The 16,365-nt window shown below is 36.6% G+C and overlaps 2 long non-coding RNA genes across 3 annotated transcripts; both read left to right on the top strand.

Annotated features, from left to right (window-relative positions):
* Positions 1 to 3,620: 3,620 nt before the first annotated feature.
* Positions 3,621 to 4,414, top strand: LOC111455264. Its single transcript, XR_002712563.1, has 2 exons — positions 3,621 to 4,073; positions 4,184 to 4,414. It is a non-coding gene; the product is annotated as an uncharacterized LOC111455264 (long non-coding RNA).
* A 376-nt stretch (positions 4,415 to 4,790) lies between these two features.
* LOC111455255 lies at positions 4,791 to 5,485 on the top strand. 2 transcript variants are annotated; one of them, XR_002712561.1, is made up of 2 exons: positions 4,791 to 4,961; positions 5,130 to 5,485. It is a non-coding gene; the product is annotated as an uncharacterized LOC111455255 (long non-coding RNA). The 2 variants fall into 2 exon arrangements; XR_002712562.1 differs by having other exon boundaries at positions 5,098 to 5,485.
* Positions 5,486 to 16,365: the final 10,880 nt, after the last annotated feature.

The raw sequence follows: 16,365 nt of genomic DNA, 5'->3' as shown, positions 1-16,365 counted from the left end.
ATTTTTTTTTTTTTTTTTTTTTTTTACAAGTCAAAATTAATAACTTAATGGCTATCTATGTCTGCCCCCTTTGTACTTGACCATCTCTTTACTGTTTGGAATTCCTATTTTTAACCCCAATTAGAATCCAACAGAAAAATGTTCAAAAAGTTCAAGAACCTCTCATATTTCTTTGTAGATGTAGATCATCTTCCTGTTTTTTTAGTTGCATAAAAACTAACCACTTTCTTTTTTATAATTTTCTTTACGAAGTACACTCCGATCCATTCTTTTTACTCTGAAGATCCTTGTTAGTAAAAGAATGAGTGATTGAATGGTTGATGAGAAGATTGTATTATGAAGAGTAAGAAATCTTTATATACATACAGAGAATAGAAAAGATATTAAAAAATCTACCGAAAATCTGATAACAAACTAGTAAACAAATAAAAACTAAATCAACGGCTAACTATAAGGAAATTTAATCAGATACTGACAGTAATCTAAACAAAGACGTGATCACCCATCTTACTCCAATTATCTTTCTATTTAGAGGTCGATCAACTAACTCTCAGGTTTTGTCTTTCTCGATCATCGAAAGCTCCTCCTCTGTCAGGTACATTATCAACTAAAGCATCTTGTCGTTCATCTTCAGACTCTTCTAGTCGTTCATCTTCAGACTCTTGTAACATGCTACCAAAGATTAAATTGTTTGGTGCATTAGAAATTTGATTCACCTTCATCAGTTCTTCCAAATTTCATTGCTCATTTCTAGCAAAATGAACATCTTGGCTCACAATAACATGATTAGTGTGTGGTTGAAAAACTCTGTAAGCTTTGGATATAGGGCTATACCCAACAAAGATGCCAGCTTCTGCCTTTTTGTCAAGCTTATCACAATAAAGACACGCAAATACTCTAAGGAACTTTAAAGAAGGTTTGTAACCATACCAAACTTCAAATAGTGTTAGGTCCTTCACAACTCTTGTTGAAATTCTATTTTGCAAGCACACAAGAGTGTTTGGTGCTTTTCCCCAAAAAGGTTTTGGAAGATACTTCTCATGAAGCATGCATCTCGTCATCTCCATTATGAATCTATTCCTCCTTTCACTGACGTCATTCTGTTGAGGAGTGTATGGTGTTGTCAATTGATGTTCAATTTCAGCCTCTTCACAAAACATGTTAAAAGTTTCTGAAGTGTACTCCTTGTCATTATCTGACCTTATAGTCTGAATCAAGCATGCACTTTCATTCTCAACTCTGGCTTTGAATTTCCAAAATACACCAGCAACTTCTGACTTTTGCTTCAGCAAGAAGATCCAACACATTCTTGTTAGATCATCAATAAAAACAATGTAATAAAGATTACCATTTAATGATGGTGTTCGCTGAGGACCACAAAAATCAATATGAACCAACTGCAACTTTTTCGAGTCTCTACATGCCTGTTTAGGAAAGGGTTGCCTATGTTGCTTCCCAAAATTACAAGCACGTCAAATAGGCATGTCATCATCAATGTCAACGAGTCCTTGTACCAGCTTCTTTGACTGCATTTGAAGCAAACCTTGATAATGAAAGTACCCAAGTCTTTTGTGCCAAATCTCAGTGGCACTAGCTCTAGATATAAAGGTCGTCGGATTTAGAGTAAAACTTTTTCCTTTCATTTTGACATTGAACAAGTCTTTTCCACTAGCATCTCTAATCAAGCATGACTTATTCTCAAACAACACTTTATAGCCTTTATCAAGTAACTGACCAACACTTCAGAGATTTTGATCAATTTTAGGTACAAATAAAACAACTGAAATAAATTTTGTACTTTCACAACTTGTTATTGCTACTGTGCCTTTTCCTTTGACTTCCAAGTGTTCACCATTGCCAATCCTCACTCTCTTGACTTCAATGTCTCTTAATTCCTCAAATAACTCCTTGTCATATGTCATATGGTTTGTGCACCCACTGTCAATCAACTAGCTCTCGCTTGATTCTTTGCCTGAGAAACAAGTGACCACAAACAATGGATCTTCTTCTTGATCAATTACTTGTGCATCTACTTCTTTCACCTGACCTTTGACTTTGCGGATCACAACTTCATGTCCAAGTTGATTGCATTTGGAGCATTTGGCGTCAGGTCTTCTCCAACACTTGTATGGTGGACGACCTTTCTTCTCACAATGGCGGCAAGGTGGATAAGATTTTTTGGAACCTCCTTCTTTTGTCTTCTGATAATTGGCAGATGAATCTCCATTCATCGATTGGTTTTTGAAAACTTTGTTGTTTTTATACTTGCTGTTGTCTTGATGCTTAACAGGTAAGACACCTTCAATCACCCCTTCTTGCCTCATAGATCTCCTTTGCTCTTGTGCTTGTAAAGCATTCAAGAGCCCTATAAGAGAAATCTTTGACAGGTCTTTGGTGTTGAGTAGTAATGGTGGCTTCAAACTTCTCTGGAAGAGTGAGCAGCAGCTTTTCAACGATCCTGGAATCATTTAACACAGAACCAAGCAATCTCACCTTGTTGCCAATGCTGAGAAGTTCTCTCTCACCGACTCAGACTCCTTCATCTTCTGCAACTCGAAATCCATAATCAAATTCAGGACTTTCATTCCACGAATCCTCTCATCTCTTTCATATTCAACCTTGAGATAATCCCAGATATTCTTTGCTGTTTTGAGAGACATTATTCGCATGAAGATCATTTGAGATACGACTGCAAATAGGCAAGCTTTTGCCTTTGATTTTCTTGTCTTCTTTTCTTTCCGTGCTTTGATTTGTGCTACAGTAGGATTTGCTGAAAGTGGAGGGACCTCGTAATCCTCTTCTATTGCTTCCCAAAGATCCAAAGCCTCCAGATAAGTCTTCATACGAACTGCCCATATTTGATAATTGTCTCCTTTGAAGACTGGTGGTGCAACAACTGAAAAACTTGATTCCCTTCCCATTTTGATCTCACATATCCCTACGACTTACCAATTGTCAAGGAAAGAATGAGTTATTGAATGGTTGATGAGAATATAAAAGATATAAAAAAATCTACCTAAAAATCGGCAGAAAATCGTGTAACAAACTAGTAAACAAATCAAAACTAAATCCACTTCTAATTATAAGGAGATTTAATGAGATACTGCAATCTAAACAAATACGTGATCTTTAACGATCCTAATGCCAACTGCAAGATAACATCAGAAGCGTCATCGTTGAATAGGTCACAACACAAATATATATATATATATATATATATTTTTTAAGTATACATGAAATATATTACAGAGAAATAGTAAGAAAAAAAACCTAATATTTAAAAACAAAAAACCAAATTATTATTAAATCCGACTTAGAAAAGGTGCCCTAAGCTCTAAAAATATTATGAATAGACTTTTTTTTCCCTCTTTTTTGGAGACAAAAGAAAGTGACATGAATAACCAAATTAGGCTTTAGAGCCATCCAGCTGTGTATGACATGATAACCAAGGAAAGTGTACCATGAAGATGATACAAAAGTTAAGAAATGTTTCAAACATTTTCAACATTTTACCAAATCCAAATCCAATCTGGATCTTCATGTCCCTCCTTCCAACCTTATTTAAACTTCCCCATCCCGCTCCCCTCTTACTCCTCACCTCTCTCTCTCTCTCTCTCTCTCTCTCTCTCTCTCTCTCTCTCTCTCTCTCTCTCTCTCTATGACTTGGTTTCAAGTTTTTCTTTGCCCCTTGGCTTAATTTAAGCCGTTTCTTGTGGTTTTAATTCATGGATTTGTATTTTGAATTAGATTGTACAAAGGAATGAAGTTTATTTGCTTATATGGAGTAAATTAAGATGTGGGTTTCATAAGTATTGTGTTTATGTGCAGAAAAAGAAGGAGCTCTCTTCAGTTCATCCCGAGACAGTAGAAGCTCAAAAGGTTGCTGCTCATTCGTTAGTTCAATAGCTCATTATACTCAAAATTTCCACTGTTGAGATGCCGAAGCTGTGAGATGAGCTCCTGATCTAATGATGGAGGAGCGGTCTTTGATCATCACTGTCATGTATTGGACTGAAGGGAGCTCCTCCTTAATTTACTTTTCACACGCATACAACTAACTCATCCTTTGTCGAGTAATGGTTAAAAAGCTTGTTTTTTTTTTTTTTTTTAACTTTTTATAATGACCCTTAATTTGTATAATATGATAGGGATATATCTCTGTTAAATTTGTGTGGTTTGATAGGGATTTGAAGAGAGCAGAAGCAGCTAAGGAGGGCAGCTTTCTCAGGGTCCAAAGCTTTGGGAGATGCGTTGCAGCCTTGTGAATCTTCCTTTAACACTATTCTCTTTGTGTGTCTTACTATCATTATTTTTTTTTTCTTTTTAATTCAAATATTGTTGAAATGAAATAATACTTTAAATTTTATTTGTTTCGCTATAAACATTAATATACTTTATGCCTTAAAATTTTAAATTTAGATGTGAAAACGAACTTAAAGTTTAATTGGTTAAAATGTTATGATCAAATTCAATTTTTTATCTAGAACTAAAAGCATTATTTGTAATATTTTTGTCTATTAATTGATCCTTGAATAAATTGACAATAGTTGGATTCCCAAAAAAAGTGTCCTAATCATTGTTGTTATCTTCATAATTGTTAAAGGTATTATTGTCTCACGAAATTTTGAAATAATTTTCAAAAAAATCATAAGAATTAAATTAATGATAAATTATATTTATAAAAAAACGACAAAAAGTTATTTGTTGAAGAGTTGGTTGGTGAATTTCTAAGTTTTTTCAATTTCTTGTAGTCTTTTGATTTGTTCCATTCAATTCTATCTCGAAGGGAGGAAGAACAGAAGATACGCATTTTAAGTTCTTGATTTCGATTTTACTTCAAATTTGAGAGCTCTTCTTAAAATTAAGATCTAAATTTTTAGTATGTTGTACAGGAGATTTTGTGATGGATATTGAAGTTGATTTGAATCCATAGGCAGAGTTTTAGTGAATTCCAAGAAACGGTAAGAAGAATATTTATTTTCGACTCGTTTATTTCTTGTTTGTGGTCAACTAAAAAATCCAAGAAAAATATCGTAGTAAAAGTGGATTAGAGTTCTACCATTTTCATGAAAAATATTTTTTATTTGAATTATGCAGGGAATGAAACAAAATTTAAAATATAATGGAAGGAAATCGGATGGAAACGTTTGAACGCAAGTGAAGGAGATGAACCAGACGACGACACATGTCACGAAGAGAGGAGTAGAGCCCCTCGGCCTCCACCAAAGACACGCGTTAAATTGTGAGATGCACAATGAGTCACAATGTTAGCGGCAAACCCAAATGAACCGATCTGACTCGCTCACTCGACTTGAGAGCTAAGGGGCGACTTGGTTTAGCGCTTGCATGCCAAACCACTTGTCTGACCTAACCCGCTCGAGAATTGCATGTCCATATGTCACTACCTCGAGAATTGCATGAAATCCTATGTATTTCGAAAGCGGTTGACAGTTTGCATAAATTTTATTTAAATAGTTTAAACTCACCAACACCCATTTGAATGATACAAAAAACTCAATCAATTTCTAGAAACAAAAGTAATCGAAAACAAAAAGTTTTCCTTAGAATCGATAATTTACTTATTACTTGTTACTTGGGATAGTTATACTTGCATTTATCTTTGTGAATTTTATACCATTTTACTATATACATTCACGAGCGATCAATACATCATTCATGTAAATAACCATACGGATTTTAGGAAGTAATGCTTATAGGGATCGCTTTGAATTGTATGCATGCTAGTAAAACCAAATCTTAGGTGGTTAGATTCGGTATGACCTAAGCTTAGGACGATGGGATAAATATGAGAATAGTCACCCTTAATATTGGCATTACTAAATTACTCACCGCATAATGTAATGGGTTGTTTACTACTGCCTCATAATCGTAGTGATATAGTGAATGAGAATCTGAGTATCTATGCTTTAGGTGCTTGATGGATGTTATCGCTCCGTTGAGCATTTTTTACTGAATGCATGATTAACTGTATATCAAATCTAGGTGATTGCATGTGCGATTCTTCTTGTAGAGAACTAGTAGCAATTTTTTGAGACTAGGGTGAGTACGTGAATTTGGCTAAGACCGCGACTTAGGATGGAGCCTCCAGTAGTCTGAGCACAATAGAATCGTGAGAGATGATTAGAGGGTGAGGCCCCTAGTACCTTTGACTAATCTTGAGTCAGAGAGTTAAAATTAAGAAGCTTGGAGACATGAATCCATCTCAAGACTGCCAAACCACCCTTACAGTCCTAGAAGACCACCATGAAAACCTTGAAAAACAAAAGTAGCATCCTAGGTCAATAACAACCAGTACGGCTGCAAAGCTTCCATTTCTTTTTCTACTTCGAAATGGTGTTGTTGAGCTAGACATGAGGCTAGTTAAGGACGTGTGACTTGATAGTTTGTTGGATTATCCTACACAGTAGATTTGTCTTATTGAGAGGGTGTTGATCATGCGGGTTATTAGTGATTATCCTACACAGTGGATCTATCTTGTGGGAAAGCGTTGATCATGCAGGTAGTAGGTGATTACCTTGCACGATGGATCCATCTTGTGGGAAATCATTGATCATGCGGGTAATCGGTGGAGTTGGCACGTACAGGGGGTAGCTCAACCAACCTTTGGCAGCTACATGACATGTGGGTTGGGTTCGCCAGCTACCTCCCATTGATACAAGCGAACTAGCACTCTTCATCTTGTCCCCACCTATTAGAAAGAGTTCTTGGAGGTGACGCCTCAACGCTGGACACTGGTTACCGCCGCAGCTACCCAAGGATGTGCAAAACAAGAGCAACACACCTATAAAGTTTGAGGGTTTTCTATTAGATCAAGGATGGGATGAGAGTCTACAAATAGGTATTACTCAGTATACTTATATACTCACCCCCTTTCTCTTTTTTTTTTTTTAAGTGCCAATCCAGGTGGAAGAGTGTTCGAAAGCTATCCAGTCTCAAAAAGGGTCATTCAGGAGCATCAATTCATCTTTATATTTTTTTAGTTTTTTGTATATTGTTTTGTAAGTGTATGCCAAACCAATTTTCTCGATTTATAATAAATTTGAACAACACCGTCTTCTAATTGAAATTTACTTTTTTATTTTAATGGGTTGTTGTTTATTTTAATTGAATTTAATTTTACCAATCTCTTATTTTTGTTTCACAAATACTCTATAATTTTAAATGATGTTTTATGTTTTAAATGAAATGTACAATTGACTAAAGTTGTAAAACTTAAATTTCAAGACTCTTGATATTCTCTAAAGTTGCAACAATTCTTTTAATCATTAATGAAAATAGAGAAAACATTTTGTATTCTAACATCTTAAATCATACTTTAAGATTAAAATTATAACATATTATGATGTGCGTCAACTCACCTATTGCAGATCTATGAATCAAGTTTTAACATAGTGTATAAATTTAGATCGTCATTTGGATTGGATTTGGTTTCTAATTTATTTATGCAACACAAATACAAGCAATAATGTCTAAATTTCTAATCCTATTTTGAGTCACATATGGCGTAATCTTTCCTGCAAAAATTTTAAACCACCAAATTCCTGATTTATAGGAGAAACATAAGAATCCACGTGCTTGTTTTAAATTTTGGGATCTCAAGAAAAAACTTTAAAACATTAAAATGCATCATTTTAATTCATCTAATAACGCACATGTTTAATTGCTTACCATCGAAAAATTACACTATCGACATAATCAACACTTGGCCTCAACAAACAAATGTAATGCAACATCAAAATGCAAACTTCCTACAAAACTTATGGATCAAGGGAGCTTTATGATATCGTGTTCTATTAGAGGCATTGATACAGGAAGAGGTTGTATGACTTAGGGTAAGCATTAACCGGAATCCTTTATCTATTTTCGAGGAAGCTCTGCGAGCTTATAAACTTGACTTAGTAGAATAAGTCACTACCTTATTGAGTAACTTTAAAAGAATTATTAATAAATTTTGTAGAATTGCAACTTTAGGAGAATTATTAATAGACTTAGTAGAATTGTGACCAAGTTTTGTGATTACTAAGTTTTATGTTTTAATTAGGAAAATCGTGAATAGTTTTTAGTTAAATGCTTAAGGTTTCCTTTGTTCCTAAAATCTCTTGCCCCTCAAGTTTTTCTTTTGTCTCTTGTACTTGTTTTGACATCCGATCATGGGACGCCATAGAGCATGGTGACATTGAGAAGCGTAAGGATAGGATGGCTCTTGCTGCCATCTACCAACTAGTCTCAGAGGACGTTCTTCTCATGTTGGCAAAGAAGGACTCGGCAAAGGCAGCATGGGAGACGCTGCAAACAATGCATGTGGGTGGAACGTATCAAGGAAGCAAAGGTGTAGATCTTGAAGAGTTAGTTCAAGGCTATTCGCATGAAGGATGACGAGTTAATAGATGACTTTGCCGTGAAGTTGATGACAATCGCCAGCGACATCCGTTCATTAGGCGACATGGTGGAGGAGATCTCCGTTGTCAAGAAGTTCCTTCGAGTAGTTCTCCCAAGATTCATGCAAATTGTTACCTCCATTAAGTAGTTCGGCAACCTTAAGAACATGTCAGTTGAGGAGGTCGTTGGTCGTCTTAAGGTCCATGAGGACAAACTTCGTGGCTATGAAGACAAAGAGGAGGAAAACACCTCTTACTCACACATAAGGAGTGGCTCGCTCAGACGAAAAAGAATGATGCAGTTGACTTTTTCTTTTCAAGTACGAGGGGACTCGGAAGCCATAACAAGGAAAACAGAGGTCATGGACATGGTGGTAGAGGAGGTCGTGACAATACCTCACAAACCCATGACAATGCCAGCTCCTGGAAGGACAAGAGTATGATCAAGTGTTAATCTTGTGGAAAATATGGGCACTATGCAGTAGAGTGCCCCAAGAAGAAGCGAGATGAGGAGGCAAACCTCACACTCACGCAAGATCAAGAGACCGCATTGATGTTGGCCGAGAACACGCCCAATCTGTTGATGCTCAACGAAAAAAAGGGTTTGGCGAACCTTCTCACAAAAGGAGAAGACCGAGTGGAGACCAACATGTGGAACCTTAACAACGGAGCAAGCAACCACATGACTAGAGATCGAATAAAGTTCAAGGAGCTTGATGAGAAGTTCATAGAAAATGTGAAGTTTGGCAATGGATCGAGATCAATTTTATCGATCCAAGGCAAATGATCCTTTTTGTTCCAGTGCAAGACTAGCGACTAATGTTTACTACCAAGGTATACTATATCTCAAACTTGAAGAGTAACATTATTAGTCTTGGTCTGATGATGGAAGAAGGAAGCAGAGTGGAGTTAGTTGGTTCGTTTCTCAAGATGTTTGATATAAATGGAACCTAACCTTGTTGTTGAAGGTAGAACAGTTTCATAACTGCCTCTACAAGATACTATTGGAGACTAGCAAGCCCACCTCCCTATTGACGGTACTTGTAGATCCAACTTGACTTGGCATGCAAGACTTGGGCACATGAACTTGTAGACGCTCAAAATGATGGTCGATAAGAAGATGGTTACGGGCCTACCCAAAATCATACACCTGAACCAGTTATGTGAAAGTTGCCTAATCTCCAAACAAACAAGACTTCCATTCCCAACTCAAACGAGTTTTCGTGCTGAGCGACCACTACAACTGGTGATGGTGTTACTATAACACCTACGAAAGCAATTTGGATCTTAGGCACTCTAAGTGCATCAATTATAGTAAATTAGCTAGCATGTTCAAAAGCATTAAAACTCAATGAGTTTGAATACTAACCTTTTGTAGTTTAAATTCCTTTTTCCTCACGAATGGTTTCGAACCACCACTAGTGTCTTCCCTACTATTCTCCGGCCTTAGAACGGGATTGTGGAATCCGATGAGTGATGAAACTTGATAGGAATTTAGTATATGTAAAGAGAGAGTTTTGAGAGATTTTTTCAAAGTTTTTGAAGAAGAATTTCCATGTACCTTGATCACTCTGTTTATAGAGTCATGTTTGCATGTTCATGCAAATTTGAGATTACCAAATTTTGACACTCAAAATTTCATTCTAATTTGTGGGGTTCATTTGGCAAACATGCAAGTTTCGTTCAATCAAATTTTGACCCTCAAAATTCCATTCAAATTTGTGGGATTATGTTGCAAACATGCAAGTTTGGTAAACCATATATTGGCACTCAATATTCCACTAACTCAAACATGATTTTTCCATCAACCTTTTGACTTTCTTTATTCTAATTCAGCAATTAATTTAAAATCAAAATAATATTAAATAATTAATTAAACAATTTAATTAATATTTAACATTAAATAAAATATCAATCCCAATCAATTCGGGCACATATTGATTATCAATCATTTAAATCTTATTTAAATATCTACAATTTTCTCTTTTTGTTCGATTCATAATTAAAATAAAATGCGGTTAAATATATTGTATATATTTAGCGTGTATTCCCTAATTTGAATTCGAATACTTTGAACTCACTCGTCACACTGTTCTAAGGTTTAGTCCGATATGAGCTAGTAGAGGGACCTAATGTACCTATAGATCATGGGCTCCAACGATCCGAGATTAACCGGCTAAACTCATTAACCTTGTTAACCAACATTCGTTAACTACTAGGACACTCTACTATAGCCTAGTAGTTGCACTCCCCTCACTATAGATATATTTCTGCCCATTTGATATAACCATGATGAGTAAGTCGATCCTTCACAGGTTGTTCGTAACTAGAGCTGGGTCAATTTACCGTTTTACCCCTGAAGTTACTTTTTGTTCCTTAAGTCCCACTAATCCTCTAATGAACAATTGGTTTGTGGTCCAACCACCAAACCGAATCCCTCTCGGGCCAATGAGAAGGTGGGGCCCCTTGTTCAAAACTTGGAGTCAGTACTTAAGGGAACAACCTCTCTACTATCCCTAAAAGTGGGTAGGAGCGAATTCCATCTTACACCCTATGTCCCCAACTATTCACCCAGTCTTACCCCTGAAATGGGAGGCTTATTGAGTCGGCGAACTCGGGCCACTCTCACCCATACAAATCTAAGGATAATTTCGAATAAACAGAAGTTCATTACTAGAAGAAGAGGAAGACATAACAAATCTAGAAAGTGCCCCTACAGCAACACCAACAAGTCCACATATGTCATCACCGGTGACACTGAAAGGCATGATGAACTCTCCAAAACAAGAGAGCTTAGGCGAGAACATAGGAGGATCCACAACAAAGGATGGACCAAAGAAGTTTCGTTCTCTTGCTGAAATTTATGCGAATACACTTTAGAAGGATTGAATCCTGATGAGTTAGTGTTGCTTGCGGCAGAGGAGCCGACAACATATCGTGAGACAATAAATGAGACAATGTGGCAAGAGGCCATGCAAAAAGAGCTTGAAGCCATTGAGAAGAACAAGACATGAACATTAACTAACTTGTCATTTGGACACAAGCCCATCGGTTTGAAGTGGGTGTTTAAGTTGAAGAAGAATAGTGAAGGAAATGTCATCAAACATAAAACATGACTCATGGCGAAGGTATACGTGCAATAACAAGGAGTTAATTTGGAGGAGGTTTTGACATCTGTGGCTAGACTAGACACTGTAAGGTTGATTCTTACCCTCGCATCTCAACACGGGTGGGAGATCCATCACTTGGACGTCAAATCAACATTCCTAAATGGTCAACTCCAAGAAGAAGTATATGTTGCCCAACTTAAAGGGTTCGTCATCAAAGCAGAAGAACACAAAGTGTACAAGTTGTCCAAGGCCCTCTATGGTCTATAGCAAGCACCGAGGGCATGGAACATACGTATGGACAAGAGCTTAAAGAGTCACTTTATGAAGTGATTGCAAGAACAAGCAGTGTATATAAGAAACAGTGAGACTGAAACACTCATAGTTGGTGTGTACGTTGATGACCTGATCGTCACTGGTACAAGTGTGGAAGGTGTCAAAGAGTTTAAGCAACAAATGATGAAAGAATTCGAGATGACTGATCTCAGGTTACTCATGTACTACCTAGGGCATTGAAGTGGACCAAAGGAAGGATTGCATCATGCTAAAGCAATCGACCTATGCTAAGAAGTTGTTGCAGCAATTTAAGATGACAGAGTGCAACCCGACCAAGTATCCCATGGAAGAGTTACAACTCAGGAAGAGTCCAAAGGAAACTTGGTCAATTCTACTGAGTATAACCGTGTCATTAGAAGTCTAAGGTACTTGACTCATACTCGTCCGGACCTTTCATATGTTGTTGGAATAATGACTAGGTACATGGAAAAGCCCACTATGATGCATCATCAAGCGGTTAAGTACATTCTTCGCTATGTGAAGGGAACCACAAGCTACGGGTTGAAGTATCAAAGAGGGCGAGGTCCTAAAGAACTAGTCGGTTTTACCGATAGTGATTTAGCTAGAGACATTGATGATTTAAAAAAAAAAAAAAAACCGCAGGAATGGTGTTTCATCTGAATGAAAATTTGATCTCTTGGCAATCTCAGAAGTAGTAAACTATGGCACTATCTTCCTATGAGACCGAGTTCATGGCAGCAACTGCGGCGTCGTGCCAAGCATTGTGGCTGAGAAATTTGTTGAGCGAAGTGACTAATGAACTAAAGCTGATAACTCTCTTCGTCAACAACAAATCTGCAATTGCACTAATGAAGAATCCAGTATTTCACGAATGAAGCAAACATATTGACACTCACTTCCACTTCATCCGTGAGTGTGTTGAGAAGAGATAAATTATTGTGGAGTTCGTATGCACTAGAGAGCAACGTGCAGATATTCTAACCAAGGCTCTAGCAAAGGTTAAGTTTTCAGAGATGCGGGAATTGCTGGGAGTGAAGAATCTCGAACAAAATCAAGTTTACCGAGGAAATTGTGAGCTTATAAACTTGACTTAATAGAATAAGTTACTGTATAAACTTATAACTTTAGTCTAATTATTACTAGACTTAGAATTGTGGACCAAGTTTTGTGGTTGTGGACTAAGTTTTATGTTTTAATTAGGAGGATAGTTAGTAGTTTTTGGCTTGAAGAGAAAGTTTAGGAAACAAGTGAGTGCTTTCTCGACTATAAATACTCATTAGAAGTATATGACAACAACACAACAAAAAAGAGGAGGTGCTTTAAGGTTTTCTTTGTTCCAAGAAGCTCTCTCCCCTCAAATTTTTCCTGTGGTTCTTGTACTTTTTTTGGCATAATTTCGATCGTGGGTCAAATCCAACAAGCTCGAGATAAGTGAAGCACGATCTACTATTATCACCCTTTAACGGATAGAAAGATTGATCGAGCATCCCAAGGAAAAAGTCGACGATACATTAGTTAAGGTGGACAAGTTCATTATGCATGTCTATGTACTAGACATGGATGACTTTATCATATTTGGAAGATCGTTCCTTTTTTACTGGAAAATACTCATAAACGTGCAAAAAGGTGAACTCACCATGCTAGCCAATGATCAAAATGCTACATTTGAAGTGCTTAATGCATTAAAGTTCTGAGATCCTATGGAAGAGCGCAAATGTCATGAATGAGATAATGCCATTGCTTAGTGATGGCTGATGATGCGCTAGAAAACGAAACCATATAATAAGGGAGCCTATAGAATTGATAGTCACAACTACACGTGTTCAAGAATTTTTTAACTTTGGATCTTTCACACGACCAAACTTGTTAGGAACAACATCCCTTCACAATGTATGATATTGTCTACTTTAAGCATAACCTCTTCAATGAGCATTTCCATCCCAATCTTCAACAAAGCGTACAAGGAAACTTAAATCTTCAACAAAGCGTACAAGGAAACTTAAATCTTCAACAAAGCGTACAAGGAAACTTAAATCTTCAACAAAGCGTACAAGGAAACTTAAATATCTTTCTAGAATGGGATCTGCCTCTAAAAACCTTTCTAAATTTGAGCGGTGGAGGATGATTCAATCTCTTTAATTAGCTAAATGTGGGACTCCAACTGTAACGACTTAAATATCTTTCTAGAATGGGATCTGCATCTAAAAACCTTTCTAAATTTTTTCTAGAATGGGATCTGCATCTAAAAACCTTTCTAAATTTTTTCTAGAATGGGATCTGCATCTAAAAACCTTTCTAAATTTGAGCGGTGGAGGATGATTCAATCTCTTTAATTAGCTAAATGTGGGACGACCTAATTTTTCTATTAAAAACTGTATGTATGACGTTTCTGTTATGCACAAAAATTTCATTAAAAAAATTTAGTAAACGATGTCATGGACTTAAACGTTCTTAGTAAAACCTTAAAAACAACACCAAGAAAAACAAATAAATAACGTAGCATTTGAAACCAAATGGAAAAATAAATCAATGCCTAATCTAGCTTAAGGGTTACAAAAGGCATAATGCAACTACCCTAACATTGGTCTCACGGCCTTCATCGATATGCCATCATCCGTACACGGGTGCTTTACCTTTACTTGAAAAAATAAAAGTAGTACGTGACTTAACTATTTTAAGAAATACTAATATAGTAACCCCGCGATTGGAGTTGAAAAATGAGAACACATGCAACATGGTGGGATCTATCATTTAAAAATATCATGGCATGACTTTAGGCAACTTTTCAGTCCATGCACGATTGGATGTGTAATATTTCTCTACATATGACCCATATGTGCGAGCATGGACCCACTAGGCGGGCTCACACACCCCCTAAACCTTGCTAGCTAGTACTCGCTAACGAGCTATTGCTAAACACCACGGATGGAAATGGCCTACATAACATCCTAGCAAACATAAATATCGAAGACCATAAGTTGTAACGTATGCGTCCATACTCATCATATTGGGGAAGTATCTAGATGCATATGACACACAAATATGTGTGAGATCCTCATAGCTTATAGTCATGACAAAATATACAGGTAAGTCAAATGTAACAACTCAAGCCCACCGCTAGGAGATATTGTTCTATTTAGGCTTTCCATTTTGGGCTTTCTCTTAAGGTTTTAAAATGCGTCGGGAGAGGTTTCTACATCGTTATAAGGAATGTTTAGTTTCTCTTTCCAACTGCTGTGGAATATTTCGTTTCGCTTTCCAACTGATGTGGAATCTCACAATCCACCCCTCTTGAGGGCCCAACATCCTTGCTGGCACACCGCGATGTCTGGTTCTTCCATTTGTAACAGTCCAAGCCCACTGCTAGTAGATATTGTTCACTTTGGGCTTCCCCTTTCGGGTTTCCCTCAACGTTTTAAAATGCGTGCACTAGGGAGAGGTTACCACAACCTTATAAGGAATGCTTCATATGAAGAACGATGAGTCAATAGACAAATTTTCCATGAAGTCATTGATTGCCACTGGCTTCAGTGACATGTGACAAGGTGGAGGAGATCTACGATTGAGAATAAACTTAAATGAAAAAAAAAAAAGGTAGTTTCTATTTTTTTTTAGTTAATGTAGGTTTTAAAATTCAGTAAAAAAGGCCAAACATTTGTTTTTAGGAAGTGGTGGTTTTATGGGCTAGAAAACCTGTGATTCTGATGGTCATTTTTAGCTCTAGAAAACTTATAAATAGGGTTTGTTTCTCATTGTAATAAGGAAGGGTTTTCAAAATGTCTTTGTCTCCTTGTCTCTCCCCTCCAGACACCTCCTTCACAACTTCGTGAGAGTTATTTTAAATAAGTTAGTTTCAGAGTAAACGTTTATTTTCTATAAGTTTGTATCATAGCGAATTTTATTTTAACAAATTGGTATCATAGCGAATTTTATTTCAAATCTCCATCATCAAGAAATTCATTCGAGTTGTCCCCTCGAGACTCATGCAAATTGTTACCTCCATCCAGCAATTCGGAAACCTCAAGAACTTATCAATTTAGGAGATCATTGAGCTAAGTGGCATGGCCGCATCAAGTGGAATGACCTTTGATCGCTTGTGGATGTATATAATAAAATGATGTAAAATTCACAAGAATAAATGCAAGTATACACTATCACAAGTAGCAAGTAATAAGTAAATTATCGATTCCACAGGGAACCTATCTTTTTGATTAATTTTATCGAGTTTTTGGGTAACATTCAAATGGGTGTTGGAGATTTTAACTATTTAAACAAAACTAAAATAGAGTGCCACTGCTGTCGAGAAACAGAAAATGATGAGAAAATCAACTATAATGAGGAAGGTTCAGCTAAGAGAGATTAAATAGATAAGTTGTTGAGTTTTGTGGTAGATTTTAGTTTCTTTTAATAGATTCTCAAGCCCACTTCCGATTCTCAAGCCCACTTCCGAGGGTCATGAATGGTGATTATTTCCATAATCGTTGTAATTTTATTAATAAGGCTCTAGGAGAAGAATTATTCCTAACCCTTCTATTACCCTTCAAGTCTCCTTGCTATGGAAC

This window comes from Cucurbita moschata, unplaced genomic scaffold (assembly GCF_002738365.1).
Source record: "Cucurbita moschata cultivar Rifu unplaced genomic scaffold, Cmos_1.0 Cmo_Scf00002, whole genome shotgun sequence".
NCBI lineage: Eukaryota > Viridiplantae > Streptophyta > Magnoliopsida > Cucurbitales > Cucurbitaceae > Cucurbita > Cucurbita moschata.
This window is presented reverse-complemented; position numbering and strand designations above follow the sequence as displayed.